The sequence below is a fragment of the Clarias gariepinus genome, chromosome 1 (assembly GCF_024256425.1).
Source record: "Clarias gariepinus isolate MV-2021 ecotype Netherlands chromosome 1, CGAR_prim_01v2, whole genome shotgun sequence".
In the NCBI taxonomy this organism is placed as follows: domain Eukaryota; kingdom Metazoa; phylum Chordata; class Actinopteri; order Siluriformes; family Clariidae; genus Clarias; species Clarias gariepinus.
This window is the reverse complement of record NC_071100.1, coordinates 16118638-16136464: the sequence shown is the minus strand read 5'-3', so window position 1 is coordinate 16136464 and position 17827 is coordinate 16118638. Positions and strand designations below refer to the sequence as shown.

Sequence of the window (17827 nt, the reverse complement as noted above, 5' to 3'; positions counted from 1 at the left end):
TAATTAGAAAGCTGGTCAGCTGGCCAACGAGAAAGCAGCTCTGTAACACCCACCCACATGGTATATTTATGTCAGAAAAGCAAACGTAAAAATCAACAGCAAAACTGAACAAATGAGGAAGAAACATGGGAAAACTCTGAATTATCATTTTTGCATAAAACTTTTATTTTATTATTATTTTTTTTTTGAGGGGGGGAGGGTTCTTGCAATGACTTTTTATTTACTATCAGTTGATATTCAAATATGAATAGTGAAAAAATAAGAAAATAAAACTATACATCTGTAATTTTTTATAGATGCTGTCCCTGGACCTCCTCCTTTACCAAGTGATTTGACTTGTGTTAAACCTGAACTGATAAAGCTAAAGGATCCAAAGAAAAATCAAGGTGGGATTTTTTTTTTCTGGTTCATTATTATTCTTTTTTATGTCTATTTTTCATTTAACCCCTTAAACATTTTTTATCACTAATATTAACACAGTAGTTTGTACTGTATAGTCAGTATAGAATGTGATTTGTGGCAAAAAAAAAAAACTGAACAATAATAAAAGAAGCAACACAAAATACATTGGCAATGGTGGCACAGTGGTGTAGTAGTTATGGCCTATGGCTATGGCCTTACACCTCCAGGGTTAAGGGTTCGATTCCTTGCTCGGGTCTGTGTGCGTGGAGCGGTGTTTTTTTTTTTTTTTTGAACATGTGAACATCAGAAACAGAAGGTAGTCAGGTTTGTGCTTTGTGATGCCACTCCAATACCTTGACTTTGTTGTCCTTAAGCCACTTTGTAACTAATTTGGAGGTATGCTTGGGGTCATTGTCTGTTTGGAAGACATATTTGTACCATAGCTTTAACTTCCTGGCTGATGTCTTCAGATGTTGCTTTAGTACTGTATATCCACATCATTTTCTTTTCTCATGATGCCATACATTTTGTAAAGTGCATCAGTCCCTTCTGCAGCAAAGCAGCCACACAACATTATACTACCACCTCCACACTTCACAGTTGGGATGGTGTTCGGAGACTTCAAAGCTTCACCCTTTTCCCTCCAAATATACTGTTTATCATTAAGGCAGAACAGTTAATTTTTTTTGTTGTCAGACCACAGGACATGTATCCAAGATTTTTGTCCCCATGTGAAGTTGCAAACTGTAGTTAGCCTTTTTATGGTGTTTCTGAAGTAATGGCTTTCTCCTCCCAAAGTAACTTTTGAGCTCATGGTGGTACAGGATTCGTTTTACTGTGGATAATAACACTGTCTTACCAGTTTCAGCTTGCGTCTTCACAAGGTCTCTTGCTGTTGTCCTCGGGTTGATTTGCACATTTTGCACCAAAAATCATTCCTCACTGGGGCACCATCCCCTTCCTGAGCGGTATGCTGGTTGTACAGTACATTCCCATGTTTTTTATACTGGCATATTATTGTCTGATTAGATGAAAGTGGACCTTCAGGCATCTGAAAATTGCTCCTAAGAATTCTTTTCCTCATGTTTTGGTTGATTTCTCTTGATTTTTCTCACTAATGTCAAAGAAAGGGGCTCTGTGTTTGAGATGTCCCTTTACCGAATATGAATCCACAGTTGTGTATGTAAATATCTGGTTTTACCTGTATTTGTGTCAGTATTCACCTTTAACATCAGCTAAAATTCAAATACGAATAGTGAGAAAAAAATAAATATGTAATCTTTTTTAGATGTTGCTCCTGAACCGAGTGATGTGACTTGTGTTAAACCTGAAGTGATGAAGGTGGGATTTTTTTTTTCTATTTCATTATTATAAATTTTTTATGACCATTTCTGAATTTCATTTAACCCCTTAAACCATTTTCTTTTCCAATTACTTATTTTAATGCATAATGTTTGGTAACTGATTGAAGTTAATAGAGGTAAATATACTGTATTAATGGAAGTTATTGCAGGGTTAAGTCCCAAATAGCATAAACTGGAAAGATATTGAGCTATGTAGGGTGTACAATCCCTTTCACACAAGACTTGGTGCTCTTGTTCAGGGGTCAGAGAGGGAGTTGGGATTCAGCCTTATGTTACCTTGTGCTTATTAGTTCTCAAGCTGTGAACAGAAAACATGGATAGTTCAGAGAAAGTTTGGAATGATTTTAAAACAATCATTAAGGAGACAAAGTGTTGTTTAAGATGACGGAGTTATCAGATGTGTTTTCTTGGTAAAAGAGCTTCCATGACTGTTTTTGATTTTTAATGTGGGTTTTGGCAGAAGAGGCAGCTGCTCTCTCTTTAGTACTGCAGAATGTATTGACCTACGTTAACACATGCTGGTGATTGACAGTTAGTGTAGTTATTGATCGTTAGAACACCTGTGATGCAAAGTGATGCATATAGTTAAACATTTTAGTGCTGTTACCATCTATTATCATCACTCACAGAATTCCACTCATCCAGTCAGATTATCTGTTGTATAATCTTTCATAGATGATTCGACATGTTAAATCTTTCATAGATGCTGCCCCTGGACTAAATAATGTGCCTAATATATATATATAGATATATATACTGTATACTCAGCAAAAAAAAGAAACGTACTCTGACTTTCAACTGTTTTTACATTCAGTAAACTTAATGTGTAAATATATGTAACACTAAAAGAGTCAAAACCATAAGACATAAACTAAAAATGTTTCACAATGTGTCCCTGAATGAAGGGAGGCTCAAAATCAAAAGTACCAGTCAGTATCTGGTGTGGCCACCAGCTGCTTGAAGTACTGCAGTGCATCTCCTCCTCATGGACTGCCTATTGCGGACAGTCTGAGCACTGATGGAGGGATTGTGTGTTCCTGGTGTGACTCGGGCAGTTGTTGTGGCCATCCTGTACCTGTCACGCAGGTGTGATATTCGGATGTACCGATCCTGTGCAGGTGTTGTTACACGTGGTCTTCCACTGCGAGGATGATCAGCTGTCCTTCCTGTCTCCCTGTAGCGCTGTCTTAGGCGTCTCACAGTGCAGACATGGCAATTTATTGCCCTAGCCACATCAGCAGTCCTCATGCCTCCCTGCAGCATGCCTAATGCACGTTCACGCAGATGAGCAGGGACCCTGGGCATCTTTCTTTGGGTGCTTTTCACAGTCGGTAGACAAGTCTCTTTAGTGTCCTTCGTTTTTAGAACTGTGACCTTAAATGCCTATTTTCTGTAAGCTGTTAAGGTCTTAACAACCATTCCACAGGTATATGTTAATTAATTGATTATGGTTAATTGAACATGCATGGAAAACATTGTTTAAACCCTTTACAATGAAGATCTGTAAAGTTATTTAGATTTTTACAACATTATAGTTAAAATACACAGTCCTGAAAAAGGGACGTTTCTTTTTTTGCTGTGTGTATATATATATATATATATATATATATATATATATATATATATACTCACCTAAAGGATTATTAGAAACACCATACTAATACAGTGTTTGACCACTTTTCGCCTTTAAAACTTAATTCTATGTGGCATTGATTTAACAAGGTGCTGAAAGCATTCTTTAGAAATGTTGGCCCATATTGATCGGATAGCATCTTGCAGTTGATGGAGCTTTGTGGGATGCACATCCAAGGCACAAAGCTCCCGTTCCACCACATCTCAAAGATGCTCTATTGGATTAGGATTTGGTGACTGTGGGGGCCATTTTAGTACAGTAAACTTATTGCCATGTTCAAGAAACTACTTTGAAATGATTCGAGCTTTGTGACATGGTGCATTATCCTGCTGGAAGTAGCCCTCAGAGCATGGGTATATGGTGGTCATAAAGGGATGGACATGGTCAGAAACAACGCTCAGGTAGCCCCTGGCATTTAAACAATGCCCAATTGGCACTAAGGGGCCTGAAGTGTGCCAAGCAAACATCCCCCACACCATTACACCACCACTAGCCTGCAAAGTGGTAACAAGGCATGATGGATTCATGTTATCATTCTGTTTATGCCAAATTCTGACTGTACCATTTGAATGTCTCAACAGTAATCGAGACTTTAGACCAGGCAACATTTTTCCATTCCATATGTTTAATAGTGGCTCACAAACCAAGTAGGTGCATAATGCCACCTGCTGTATCAGTGAGTGTAAATCCCGAAATGTACCCGAGTACGGAGAACGTCTCGGGTTACTTTCCTGTAACCCTGTTCCCAGAAAAGGCGGGAACGAGATGCTGCATGAAAACGCTATGGAAAACATCTTGTCATGTTGCCGGTTGTGAAGCATGTGTGTATCAAACACGCCAAATTTTGGCTTATATAACCTCGGTCGGGTGATGTCATCTGATGAGACGCACCTGCAGGTTATAAATAGGAGTGAACCGGAAACATTCCTCAGATTGATTTGTCTGAACGGACGTCCGGTCACGTAGGCAGTGCGGCATTGGGAGGCAGCATCTCGTTCCCGCCTTTTCAGGGAACAGGGTTACAGCAAAGTAACCCGAGTACGGAGAACGTCTCGGGTTACTTTCCTGTAACCCTGTTCCCAGAAAAGGCGGGAACGAGATGCTGCATGAAAACGCTATGAGAAACATCTTGTCATGTTGCCGGTTGTGAAGCATGTGTGTATCAAACACGCCAAATTTTGGCTTATATAACCTCGGTCGGGTGATGTCATCTGATGAGACGCACCTGCAGATTATAAATAGGAGTGAACCGGAAACATTCCTCAGATTGATTTGTCTGAACGGACGTCCGGTCACGTAGGCAGTGCGGCATTGGGAGGCAGCATCTCGTTCCCGCCTTTTCAGGGAACAGGGTTACAGCAAAGTAACTCGAGACGTTCCCTTTCAAAGGCTACACTCGATACTGCGTGAAAACACTATGAGAACAAGAATACCAATGCCGCCGCACTGCAAGTGTCTGGACCCCAAAGTTGTGTAGAGTGTGCGCACAAGACCGAGAAGGTCTCAGAACTATATCTGGGAAGCTGACTCGAGGACCTGTGAGCCCGGAGTAGCATGAACATCCAGATTATAAATCTAATAAATGTGTGCGGAAAGGACCACGCCGCCGCAGTAGATGAGGCGATCCGAAGCTGTAAAAGGTGGAGGACAGAAGGCTTCAAAAACAATAGAGTGCATGTCGAAAATGGAACTTTCGGAAGATAGTTCAGTGAGGATGCAAAATGGCCCTGACTAGCCCAGAGGCAAAGTCTAGGCACGAAGGGGAGACTGACAGATCTCCAATCCTCTCAGAGAGGTAACGGCCCTTAGAAAAACCATATTAAAGGTTAGAAACCTGAGTCGCTGACTCGAGTGGTTAAAAAAAAAAAGGGGTGTCAATTGGCTCTTTGAGCACGATAGATAAAACCCACAAAAGGGACCGTGTCACAGTAACCCCACCAATCAGGACGTGGCAGGCTGAAATAGCAGTTACATACGTCCTGAGGGTACTAGGGCACAAGCCCGAGGACAATTTTTCCTGCAGAGACTCCAGCACTGAAACATTTCGGCAGTGGACTGGGTCTACCTGCTTCGTCATGCACCAACTTTCAAATACATTCGATTTGAGGGCATAAGCTCTTCTAGGAAAGGGAGCCCTAGCACTTAGAATAATCGTAATTACGCTGGCTGGAAGACCAGCTTGACTTAGTTGGTCCCGTTCAGGGACTGAACGTGAAGGTTCCAAAACTCGGGCCGGGGATAAAATATCGTCCCCTGCGCCTGAGACAGAAGATCCCACCTCATTGGAATCACCCATGGTGAGCCGTTGAAGAGGGATACTAGATCCGAGGACCACACTCTGGTCGGCCAACAGGGCGCTATCAATAAGAGGCGCAAACACTGTTGATGGACCCTCACCAAGACTCCCGGGAGCAGAGCTATCAGGAAAAGCGCATAAGGGCGTAACCAGGGCTATGTACGGGCCACGGCATCCAGACCCGGGGTAGCTGGAAGAGTCAGAGAGTAGTAAAAGGGACATTTGTTGATCTTGCGAGGCAAAGAGGTCCACCTCTTCTACCTGAAATCTCTCCCAGATTGATAGACTATTTTGAGGTGGGGTTTCCATTCCCAGTGTGTCAGAGATTGACTGGACAGAACAACTGCTACCACATTCATATGCCCTGGAATGTAAATCGCCCTGAGGGACAGGAACCTGATGCGCTAGCTATTTAGCGGCGCGAGCACAGTCCGCCCTGGCGATTAATATATGAGACTGCCATAGTGTTGTCCACCCGCACTAGGAAATGGTAGCCTCTCAACTGCTGGAGGAAGTGCTTTAGGGCCAGAAATAGAGCCATCATTTCGAGGCAATTGACGTGCTGCGCGAGATGATGTCCTCTTCACCTCCTTTGTCCTCTTCCCGACGAACTTAGAGTGGGACCCAAAGTCAGAAATCGGGGTCTAAACCACTTAGGACGGGTATGAAGCACCTGGCGCGTAACTTTTATTGGGGATTGGCCCTAGAGTGAAATCCCCTGGTTCTTACCCACAACTAAAATGCTCTCATGTGCAAAAGGCCCAAAGGTGTCACCGTGGATACAGCTGCCATAAAAGCTAAAATCTATGAAAGTGATGGTCACTTTCTGGTCTAGCTTGATTTCCTTGAGGGTGTTGAGAATGGATTCGACACAAGCGGGAGACAGCTGTGCCCGCTAAGATCGAATCCCATGTGACACCGAATATGTTGTCCTCTGAACAGGAAAGAGCACACTTTTCGTGGCGTTGGGTCTCAATCCTAAGAAACAAAGATGAGCTAGGATGACATGCTGATGTCAAAGTGCTAGCTACTGAGACTGGGCCAGCCAGTCGTCTATGTAATTCAAATACGGATGCCCTGGAGTCGCAAGCGCCAGAACTACATCCATGCATTTCATATATGAGCGGGTGAGAGAGCTAGACCAAATGGAAGGACCCAATACTGGTAAGCTTCACCCCCGAAAGCGACCTTAGGAACCTCCTGTGTTGTGGCAATATTTATATATGAAGTAAGTGTCCTTCAATCGATTGTCCCAAATCAATCGCTTGGTAGGATTTAAGAGCAATCACTTTGACAGTCAACATTTTGAAGCTGTATTTATTTATTTTAGATAGCAGAACACCCCGCGAAAATAAAAAAATTTGACGTAGCCCCCCGCTCCTCTTGGGAACCAAGAAATACCGACTGTAGTAGCCTGACTCACTGTCTGGTAGGGGAACATGTTCCATGGCCCCATTCCCAAGCAACTTCTGTCAGCAGATGCACACATTCCGGTTTCACGGAAATGGTGACCACGCCATTGAAACACGGAGGGTGATGTGAGAACTGCATCCTGTAGTTTATCTCTACAGTGCTTAGTACCCAAGGAGATATGCTTGGCAGTAGTTTCCACGCTGCCAGTTTCTCTGAAAGGGGCAAAAGTCTCGGCGGCTTTGTTAAACGGGGGGGGGAACGGGGGGGGGCGATGTTAGATGTTCGGCATCCTGAAACATGGCAAGAAAAAACGAAGAGCTAACACTTTATTGGAGACTGGTGTTGCCCGAAACACCAGTGGTGACTGAGCAAAAACACCGACCTCCTGGGGTGCCAGGGAGAACACTTCATTCTCGAAAGGAATTCTGCGTGCCTCTCCCCATTGGGGGGCCACCCCCATGGTCCTGGGCACATGAACCTCAGGGCTTCTTTGTCAAGAAGACAATATGCCAGTCTGAGCTCTTTTGAGGCGGATTGCGAAGCGCGATGCACCCCAATCTTTACGAGGGGGCGTCTGGCTCAAAAAAACTCTCCTTGTGTGTTTCACGCCTTGCAAGCGTCAGACCCGGTCGAGACTGGGTGGCCGACAGTCACGACTCTTGAGCACGGCGGGGAAGGAATTTTCAGAGACTTGTTCATATAACTTCGCCTCATGAACCTAGTGGCAAACGAGTTAACGACATCTCTAAACAGGCCGGAAGGCGAAATAGCGGCATCAAGGAGGAATGTGCGATCCTATGCTTGATGTTGCTGAGATTCAGCCATAAGTCTGTGGCCCGGTGTAATTCCAGAACGCCTCATCTTCAAGAGCCCCGCCAGTACTTAAGTCTCTCAGCAGGTCAGCCTGGTCGACCTGCAAAACCGTCATGGTGTGCAATGGAGCACCAACCAGACCTGCTGCCTGAAAAGCTTTTCCCTCCAGGGAAGATAAAAGTCTACACAGCTTGAAAGGAAGTATTAGCTTTTCAGGGAGGATGATGTCCCAGGAGAAAGATAGCTTGGAAGCGTCTCTTCTATCTGGGTGTCATCATATAACCCCGCGCTTCGACCTCAAATATATTTAAACAAATAAATAAAGTAGATGGCAGGAAAACACAGGATAAATACAGCTTACTCCATGAAAGGGTTAACTCATATGGAGATTGCTAAGAAAAAAGGAGAGAGCGTTGTTGAGGCTCTGCCCTCCGGCCACCGACAGAACCTGCCGTCTAATTATTTATTTTTTTTTTAGTGCTTGGGTGCTATTTTCATCTCAGCGGAGTGAGAGAGAATGTTTATCCTTGCCCATTCACAAGAAGCGCAGTGCGCGCTTGCGAGCAGACAGAGGGATTTCCCGATCCAACGAGGAAGTGAGAGATAGGAGTTTTAAATCTCTCACAGCTCTGCTGGATACACGCGTTTTAAGCCCCAGAAATGCGCCGCGGCCCTGTGCTTCTCAAAGAATGCGGGGCGCGCGCGAGCACTTTATTCGAAGCAGTAAAGTGAAGGGGTCGCCCTCCGATATGTATTTATCAGACACGGAGGGATATCTCAATTAAAACTCTGCCATATCGGTGAGTTAAACACTTTCTTATTTTGCTGGTTTAAACACAGACGCATACACAACAAAGGTCAGTGAAGACAAAAGATCTGAGGAATGTTTCCGGTTCACTCCTATTTATAACTTGCAGGTGCGTCTCATCAGATGACGTCACCCGACCAAGGTTATATAAGCCAAAATTTGGCGTGTTTGATACACACATGCTTCACAACCGGCAACATGAGAAGATGTTTCCCATAGCGTTTTCACGCAGCATTAAGTGTAGCCTTTGAAAGGGATGCGGGGCGCGCGCAAGCACTTTATTCGAAGCAGTAAAGTGTAGAGATCGCCCACCGATATGTATTTATCAGACACTGAGGGATATCTCAATTAAAACTCTGCCATATCGGTAAGTTAAACACTTTCTTATTTTGCTGGTTTAAACACAGACGCATACACAACAAAGGTCAGTGAAGACAAAAGATCTGAGGAATGTTTCCGGTTCACTCCTATTTATAACCTGCAGGTGCGTCTCATCAGATGACGTCACCCGACCAAGGTTATATAATATATATAAAAATTTGGCGTGTTCGATACACACATGCTTCACAACTGGCAACATGACAAGATGTTTCCCATAGAGTTTTCACGCAGCATCAAGTGTAGCCTTTAAAAGGGAACAAAAATAATGTGAAAGCTGACCAGCAGGGAAAGCAATCATTCCTGGGCATGGTACAAATCAATTGTGACTAATGTGAAAACACCCTAAAAACATTTACTTTGCTACCGGACTTCAGTACCATTTTTACCTATTTGTACTTTATTTAAGTAGTTTTTATTAGTGGGTACTTTTCACTTGTACTCCACTACATATTTCAACAAATGTGAACTTTTTATGTCATTACATTTCTGCATGGCGTTGCATTAGATAATCACAGTTAGATGTATAGCATTTAAAGCAGTAATATCACTATCTGATGACTATTTGATGTACTGTAATTGCATGATTTTCATTTCCTCCACGAAATGCTCAGTCATATACTGTAGCAGGTGTTTGAAATCAGAAATGGTGATGGTTTCAGCCAGTAACTAAACAGCAAATTCACAGTCTGGAAGCAGAGAGAGAGGGAGAGTTTTTTTTTTTATTTTATTTATTTATTTTTTTTTGATGACCCAAAGCTTATTTTCATACATTTTAAGATTCATAATGCGTCACATAAAATATTTCAACAGTTCATGTTTAAATTTCTATGATCACCACTTACAGCTTATGAAAATCAAAAAAATATTTGCAATGCAGAAATCCTAAAAAGGAAAATAAATAAATAAACTAGTTAATTCATGCAGTCCATACTTGGTTGAGGCTCCTTTGGCACAGATTTCTGCATCATTGCAGATGGCATGAAGGTGACCAGACTGTGGCACTGCTGAGGTGTTATTGAAGACTGGAATGTTTGAAAGCAACCTTCAGCTCATCTGTACTATTGGCGCAGATGTTTCACATCTTCCTCTTCACAGTGACCCATAGATTATCCTATAGACCAATAGACAAAAGGGGGTGGTCTTGCTGTCATTTACCAGGACAGTCATCATTTAAAATAACTTGCTTTTCACAATACAAATTCATTTGAATACATGGTTTTGAAAGCTGACTGTCTCACAATCATCTTACTCTACCGTCCTTCTAAAGCCCTGTCCAGCTTTTTTTTTCTGAACTCAGTAAACTGTTAACCCTTGCCTGCTCATTGTCATATTCTATTCTTCTGCTTGGTGACTTCAATATTCATGTTCATACAGTTTGCCCCAACACTACCCCATTACTGTCTGTTTTTGAATGTTTTAATTTGACACAGCCTGTTCGCGTTCCTCCCCATACTCGTGGTCATACCCTTGATCTAATATGTACTTCTTCTTCATCTGTAATACTATCTAATTACAACTCTACAATTTTTTTAAATCCTACAGCAGCATGCTCCTATCAAGACCAAAAATGTCCCCGCTACTCACTCTTCTCCTTGGTATACCCCTGAGCTCTGTATTCTTACCGCTACCGGCTTGAACGTCTTTACAGGAAAACCGATCTTACTGTTCATCTTAAATGTTATAAATCCGCTCTCTTTTCAGCTCGCTCTAACTTTATTTCTGCCACAATTAATAAATCGAGCAACAGGCCCAAAGCATTATTTAATACGATTAATAATTTTACTAACTGCCCACCTCAGGATGCTCTAGTATCTAATGAGTTTTGCTGCTCTTTTTTGGATTATTGTCTTGAGAAGACTAATGCTGTCCACCAATGTTTCCCTACTGATACAGAGCTCAGCCATCCAACAAATCTAACCTGTCAGTCTCTGTCTTTTTTTTCTCTGACGACCTCAGATTGTCTCTAAGATAATCCTGAAATCCAACTCTTCATCCTGTCACCTTGATCCTGCTCCTACTTCTCTCCTGAAACTTTGTGACTCTGCCATTTCTGCACCTTTCTCTCATTTCATTAACTCATCTCTTACCTCTGCTTCATTTCCTTTGCCACTAAAAACTGCTGCAGTTACACCTGTGCTCAAGAAACCCAACCTTGACTCCTCAGTTTTATCTAACTATCATCCCATTTCTAATTTACCTTTCATACAGTATACAAATTACTGGAAAGTAATGTTGCTGCCCAACTCCAGTCTTTCCTAGTTGATAATAATCTCTTCGACCATTTTCAGTCGGGTTTTTGCCCCTCCATAGTACTGAAACTGCATTTGTGAGGGTAGTGAACGATTTACTGCTTTCTCAGTGAATGTCTGAGACGGCATCTCAGGCCGTATCCTCAGAGCCTGCGCAGACCAGCTAGCACCTGTGTTCACTGAGATATTCAACATCTCTTTATCTCAGTCGGTGATCCCCACATGCTTCAAAGAGTCCATTATTGTTCCTGTCCCAAAGAAACCTCAACCTGCTTCTCTTAATGACTATCGCCCTGTAGCCCTCACCTCAGTAGTGATGAAGTGCTTTGAACGCCTGGTCAGAGACTTCATCATCTCTTCACTACCAGACACACTGGACCCACTACAGTTTGCTTATCGTCCAAACCGTTCCACGGACGATGCAATCTCTCATCTCCTCCATACATCTCTCACTCACCTGGACACTCAGAGGGGGAATTATGTGAAAATGCTCTTCATCGACTACAGTTCTGCATTTAATACCATAATTCCCTCCACACTCACCACCAAGCTGGAGCACCTGGGACTCAGCTCATCAATGTTTCAGTGGATCTCCAATTTTCTGACTGGCAGACCACAGGCAGTAAGGATGGGCGGACATGTCTCAGCCTCCCTCACTCTCAGCACTGGAGCCCCCCAGGGTTGTGTTCTGAGCCCCCTACTGTACTCTCTGTACACCCACGACTGCGTGGCCACTACCAGCTCCACCACCATCATCAAGTTTGCTGACGACACTGTTGTGGTGGGCCTGATCATAAACAACGATGAGACAGCCTACCTGGAGGAGGTTGGAAATCTGGAGAACTGGTTTCAGAGAAACAATCTCCTCCTGAACGTCAGTAAGACAAAGTAGCTGATAGTGGACTTCAGTACAAAGCAGGTGAGGAACTACCAGACCCCCGTCATCAACAGGAGCCCAGTGGAGAGAGTGGACAGCTTCAGATACCTCGGTGTTCACATCACGCAGGACCTGGCATGGTCCTGTCACATCAACACCGTGGTAAAAAAGGCCCGGCAGCGTCTCTACCACCTCAGACGCTTGAGAGACTTTAGACTGCCCTCCAAGGTGCTCAGGAATTTCTACTCCTGCACCATAGAGAGCATCCTGATGGGAAATATCACGACCTGGTTCGGGAACAGCACCATGCAGGACAGACGAGCTCTACAGAGGGTGGTGCGATCAGCTGAGCGCATCATCCGCATCGAGCTCCTGACCTGCACTTAATCTACACCAAGCGGTGCTTGACCAAGGCCAGGAAGATCGTGAAGAACCTCAGCCACCCCAATAACGGACTGTTTACTCTGTTGCGGTCTGGGAAGCGATTCCGCTCCCTGAAGGCCAACAGAGAGAGACCGAGGAGGAGCCCGCAGGCGATAAGGTCTCTCAACCACAACCACACCATTTTGCAGAACTAACACAATCTTTTCATAATTGATCAAATCTATCAATCTTTTTACACCCATGAACACTATGGACAATTACACGCACACCTTCCTTCATATCTACACTACATGTTGTACGTTTACATCCTGGACCATTGCACAAAGACACTTTAATAACTCTGCACACCTACCTTCACAACTACACTACATGTTTACGTCTACATCCTGGACCAGTGCACAAAGACACTTTGGTTCTATGCATATTTGCACACCCAGTACAGTATATTTCAATTTGAACAGTATATTTCTATTTTTATGTACATCATATTTCTATTTTTATTTTTAGTTCTATTTCTCCTAGCACATTTCTATTTTTATTTTTAGTTCTATTTTTCCTAGTTTAATTTAATTTTTCTATTTAATTTCTATCATATTTCTTTTATTCATATTTATTTCTTATTTGTAAACTTTAATTCTCTTTTAGGGTCAATGGCAGTCGTATAAGCATTTCACTACATTTCGTACTGTGTATGTTTGTGTATGTGACAAATAAAATTTGAATTTGAATTTGAATTTCTGGTGATTCTGGTTCCTTGTCTATACTGCTTCTACTTAATCTCAGCTCTGCCTTCAATACTGTCTTCCATGATTTGCTTATTTCTCTTCTCTCTGGTCTGGGTATCTCTGGTACTGCTCTTTCTTGGTTTTCCTCCTATCTCTCAGATAGACAATTTTATATTTCTGTTGAGGATTTTCGATCGCCCACCGTCCCCCTGAAGCGAGGTGTTCCCCAGGGATCTGTTCTTGGCCCACTTTTATTCACAATTTACATAATTCCACTCGGTCTGATCCTTTAACGTCATGGTCTTAACTATCACTTTTATGCCGACAACATTCAACTTTATTCTATTTGTACACCTACTCCATCTGCCCGAATTGATAAAATCTCTGCTTGCGTGAAGGACATTAGAGGTAGGCTCAACTTAAACTTTCTAAAACTTAACATGGACAAAATTGAGAATTTTCATCGGAACCCCAGCACTTACCAGCAACATTTCCACCAATTTCACCTGTGAGATTGCTGGCTCTCACATCAAAACATCTACTTTTGTCAAAAAGTTAGGAGTAATCTTCGACTCCACACTCCTTTCAGCCTCACATTAAATCTGTCACTAAATCTGCATTCTTTCATTTACGCCATATTGCCCAACTGCGTCCCTTCATGAGTACTAGTGAGTAAAGATGCTGAAACTGTCATCCATGCATTCGTCTCATCACGCATTGATTTCTGTAATGCCCTTTTAATTGGTCTACCTACCAGCTCCATCTCCAGATTACAATATATTCAAAACTCTGCAGCTAGAATACTCACTCATAATAAACGCTCTGCTCATATAACCCCAATCTTGTCTGATCTACATTGGCTCCCAGTTGTCTACCGTATCAAATTAAAAATTCTTCTTCTTGTTTTTAAATCTATACAGTACATGGCTTAGCTCCCACTTATCTTTTTAATCTGCTTGCCCCCTAAATTCTGACTCATTCAATACGTTGTCAATCTGGCTTTTTTGTTGTCCCTCGGTACCGCCTCTCTTCAATGGGCGGCAGATCATTCAGTGTTATTGCTCCCAAACTTTGGAACTCTCTACCACACTCTCTCCGTTCTGTTAACAACATCTCCGTTTTTAAATCTTTACTTAAAACTTGCTTGTTTTCCGAACGTTACACCTGAATCTACCTGTCCTCTGCATGTCTGTTTATTATTTATTATTATTATTATTATTATTATTATTATTTGTCTGTTTCTTGACTGTTTTCTACTCATTGTAAAGTGTCCTTGAGCTCTGGAAAGGCGCTATATAAATGAAAATTATTATTATTAGTATTATTATTACTTGATTCTGAGCTTGGACAATACGAATGCATGCAGGGGCCTTCATACATTACACATTATATTGTGTGTCTTTTTTTGGATTCTCTCTTAATCAAGTGTGTAATCCCCTGAGCGTTCTCATGAATATAAATACTGATGAACTATATTTTGTCTGATTAAACTCAATGCAGATATTGCAATATTCTCTGTCCTCCTTAAATATACAGAACCTGAGGCATGCAGTGTATGGTTAGTGTTAGACAAAATGGCTGAACATGCATGGTGGGAGCATTGTGTGAGTGTACGTGCCAAACTAATGCCCTTATTTTCAAAATCTTAAGCCTTTTTTAAAAGTTGGCAGCTTTGCCACATATATTTTAGAAATAAAAATCATATGGTAAATTTGTCATTAGACTTTAGAATGAAACATACCAGAAATGATCAAGCCACAGACATTTTAGATTTAAACATTTCCATAGTGCATTGGATTTTACCAAATAATATCTCTTTCAATTATATGTTTAATCATAATTATATTTCTTAAAATATCACTTTCTTAATTTTGTCATTACTTCCTTTTACATTTAATACGAGGATTTTTGGCTGCCGCATGCTGCTGAACATATTTTATTGCTGCTGGCGATAAAAACCGATAACATCATCACAAATGTGCGATACAAACTTGATAATTACTCGATGACCGCACTTAAGAATCGATACCAAAGCGTTACAGAGGCATTATTTCCTTCCTCTTAATGACTTGAACAAACAGAATTCACATTGAGCCCAAACAAGGCTGTAAGGAGCCGTTACAGACCTCTACCCAGCTTCCCAGAGGTTGTATAAAATTTGCAACAGTTTAGAATTGGTAACAAGGTAAGTGAACAAAGTTAACTGTGGGCTGAGTGGAATGTGGGTAGTAAACTAAGGATGACTTGTTTCCACACAAAAAAATGCAGATTAATCGTTCAAGGTTAGTGACTACCTGATAATCAACACAGATTATCTGGTACCCGCCATCACCTGTTTGCAAATCCAGCTCTGATTTATCCCTGTGTAAAAGTCATTTGATGTACAGATCTGGCCTTTAAAAACGCACGTTTTCGGAAAAGGGATCCCACGACTTGCCGCGAGTGCGAAAGTAGTTTAGAACACACATGTAAAATTTTTGAGACACGGAACATTTTCACTGTAAATAAATGGGAGTATTTTTTTATTTAAATCAAGAGTTAGAAGCAAAATCAAAATTAGTTGTTCATATTAACCAACAATGAAGCATTTCATCCTGGAACTATCCTAATTTAAAATACAGTACAACGACTTATGTCTGGTGTGTCTCCTGGCCGAAGTTGACCCCTTGGCTGGAGGAGGGTCTCCAACAAATGATTACACTTTTGGCGTCTATTAACTGTTGCCAATCAAAAGCATTTATTTATGAAGAAGAATATGCACATTTAAAGAAGAATAAAACATTTGGATATGTTTTTGTACACACAAGGCCCATGTAAATTGTTCAAAAGTGAATAGTGGTCAATAGAACTGTGTGTTTTATCTTATCGAATGCTAAATCAGTGTTTGTACCAAACTAGGAAAGAGCAGTGATGGAGCTGGCGACATGTTCTCAGAACTGAAGCGGGCCATGGAGAAAAGTAAGATGAACTAAAGTAAAGTATTTGGAGAACAGTATTGTATTGACAAAGAGATAGTTACACAAAATTTAGATTTACAGATCAAATCAAATAAAAATTGTATTTGTCTCATACATAACCATACACATTTTGAAAGTGTAAACTGTATAAATTATATAAATTACATGTATATGGAGAGCAGCAGTATGGGTGGCCATGAAGTTTGAAATAAAATAAAGTGATGTGTGAAATTAAATGACGTATGTGTGACAGCAGCAGTAGTAGATTTTACTACATAATTTTTAACATCAGTAACATGGCAAATATTTTCATAGAGAGAGAATGATGGCCTAGATTCAGGTGAGAGACATAAACACAATAAAGCCACGTGAATATTGGACATTAATGGTTATGTTTGAATAACTATGTTTACTATTATCACCATTTTAATTTTTTTGCAAACAAATGACAGTGCATTTCATCATAACAGAATTAAGAGGCCAAAAGGTGTCTGAAGTCACCTAGTAATTTTAACCCTGAACTTTTTTTTTAAAGACCAGGGCTATTTTATATTTTAACTGGATTATAGTCCAAAAGTCATTCTTAATTTTAAAGACAGAATCAAAATGTACTTGGTGAGCTGGATTACAACCTTGCACTTGATTGTGCTGTGTAAATAATGTGTTGCAGTTTGACTCAAAGAAATACTTACCCTCAAATTTATTTCATTCTATTTTGTTTTCATAAAAGCACTAAATACTGTAATACCTAGAAGAAAATAATAACTATATATATATATATATATATATATATATATATATATATATATATATATACTGTATATATTTTTGCATATAACCATGAAGAGAGTCAAATGTATTCTCTCAGGAAATTATGAAACAGCTCAAGAACATGGTAAATACAATTGTTTTGGAGCAGTTTGTATTTTCTAAAAAGGTTGTGTTTTGCTTAAGGCAAAGTTAAGTATTGTACAACCTTTCAGGGATGATAAAGGAGCAACAGGAAGCCTGCTGTAGCCTGCAGCCGCGGGCCCTGGAGAGAGCTGATTGGCTGAGCTCTCCTAGAGGGGTTTTTGATTGTGATGTGATGTAATTGGTGTGACTATATACATGCTTTTAGAAAAGCATTGAAATAACAATTATGCTTTGCAAAAAATTATTATGGTATTTTTATAATTGTTTTACATTTTTATGATGATACTTTTAAGACTATATACATGCTTTCAGAAAAGCTTTGCAATAACATTTGCACATTGCAAAATATAATATGGTATTTTTATGATTGTTCTTTCATTATTTTACTTTTGTTTTATTATTCTGTTCTATTATTTTCCAAACTATATATTTAGTAATTTAGACATAAGACATATTATTCAATTAATTATAAACGTTGGTTAATTATAAAATCTTAATTGTGTATTCAACAAATGGTAAAATGTCAATGTATACATAATTTTTTTTATCATTTTGTATTTGTTTCACTTAATTTGTTTTATTTTAGATTGCTTAATAATCTTTAAATGCA

General features: G+C 40.7%; 1 long non-coding RNA gene across 1 annotated transcript; it reads left to right on the top strand.

Annotated features, from left to right (window-relative positions):
• Positions 1–294: 294 nt before the first annotated feature.
• Positions 295–17035, top strand: LOC128530800 (uncharacterized). Its single transcript, XR_008361157.1, has 3 exons — positions 295–386; positions 1691–1743; positions 16244–17035. It is a non-coding gene; the product is annotated as an uncharacterized LOC128530800 (long non-coding RNA).
• The last annotated feature ends 792 nt before the right edge of the window (positions 17036–17827 follow it).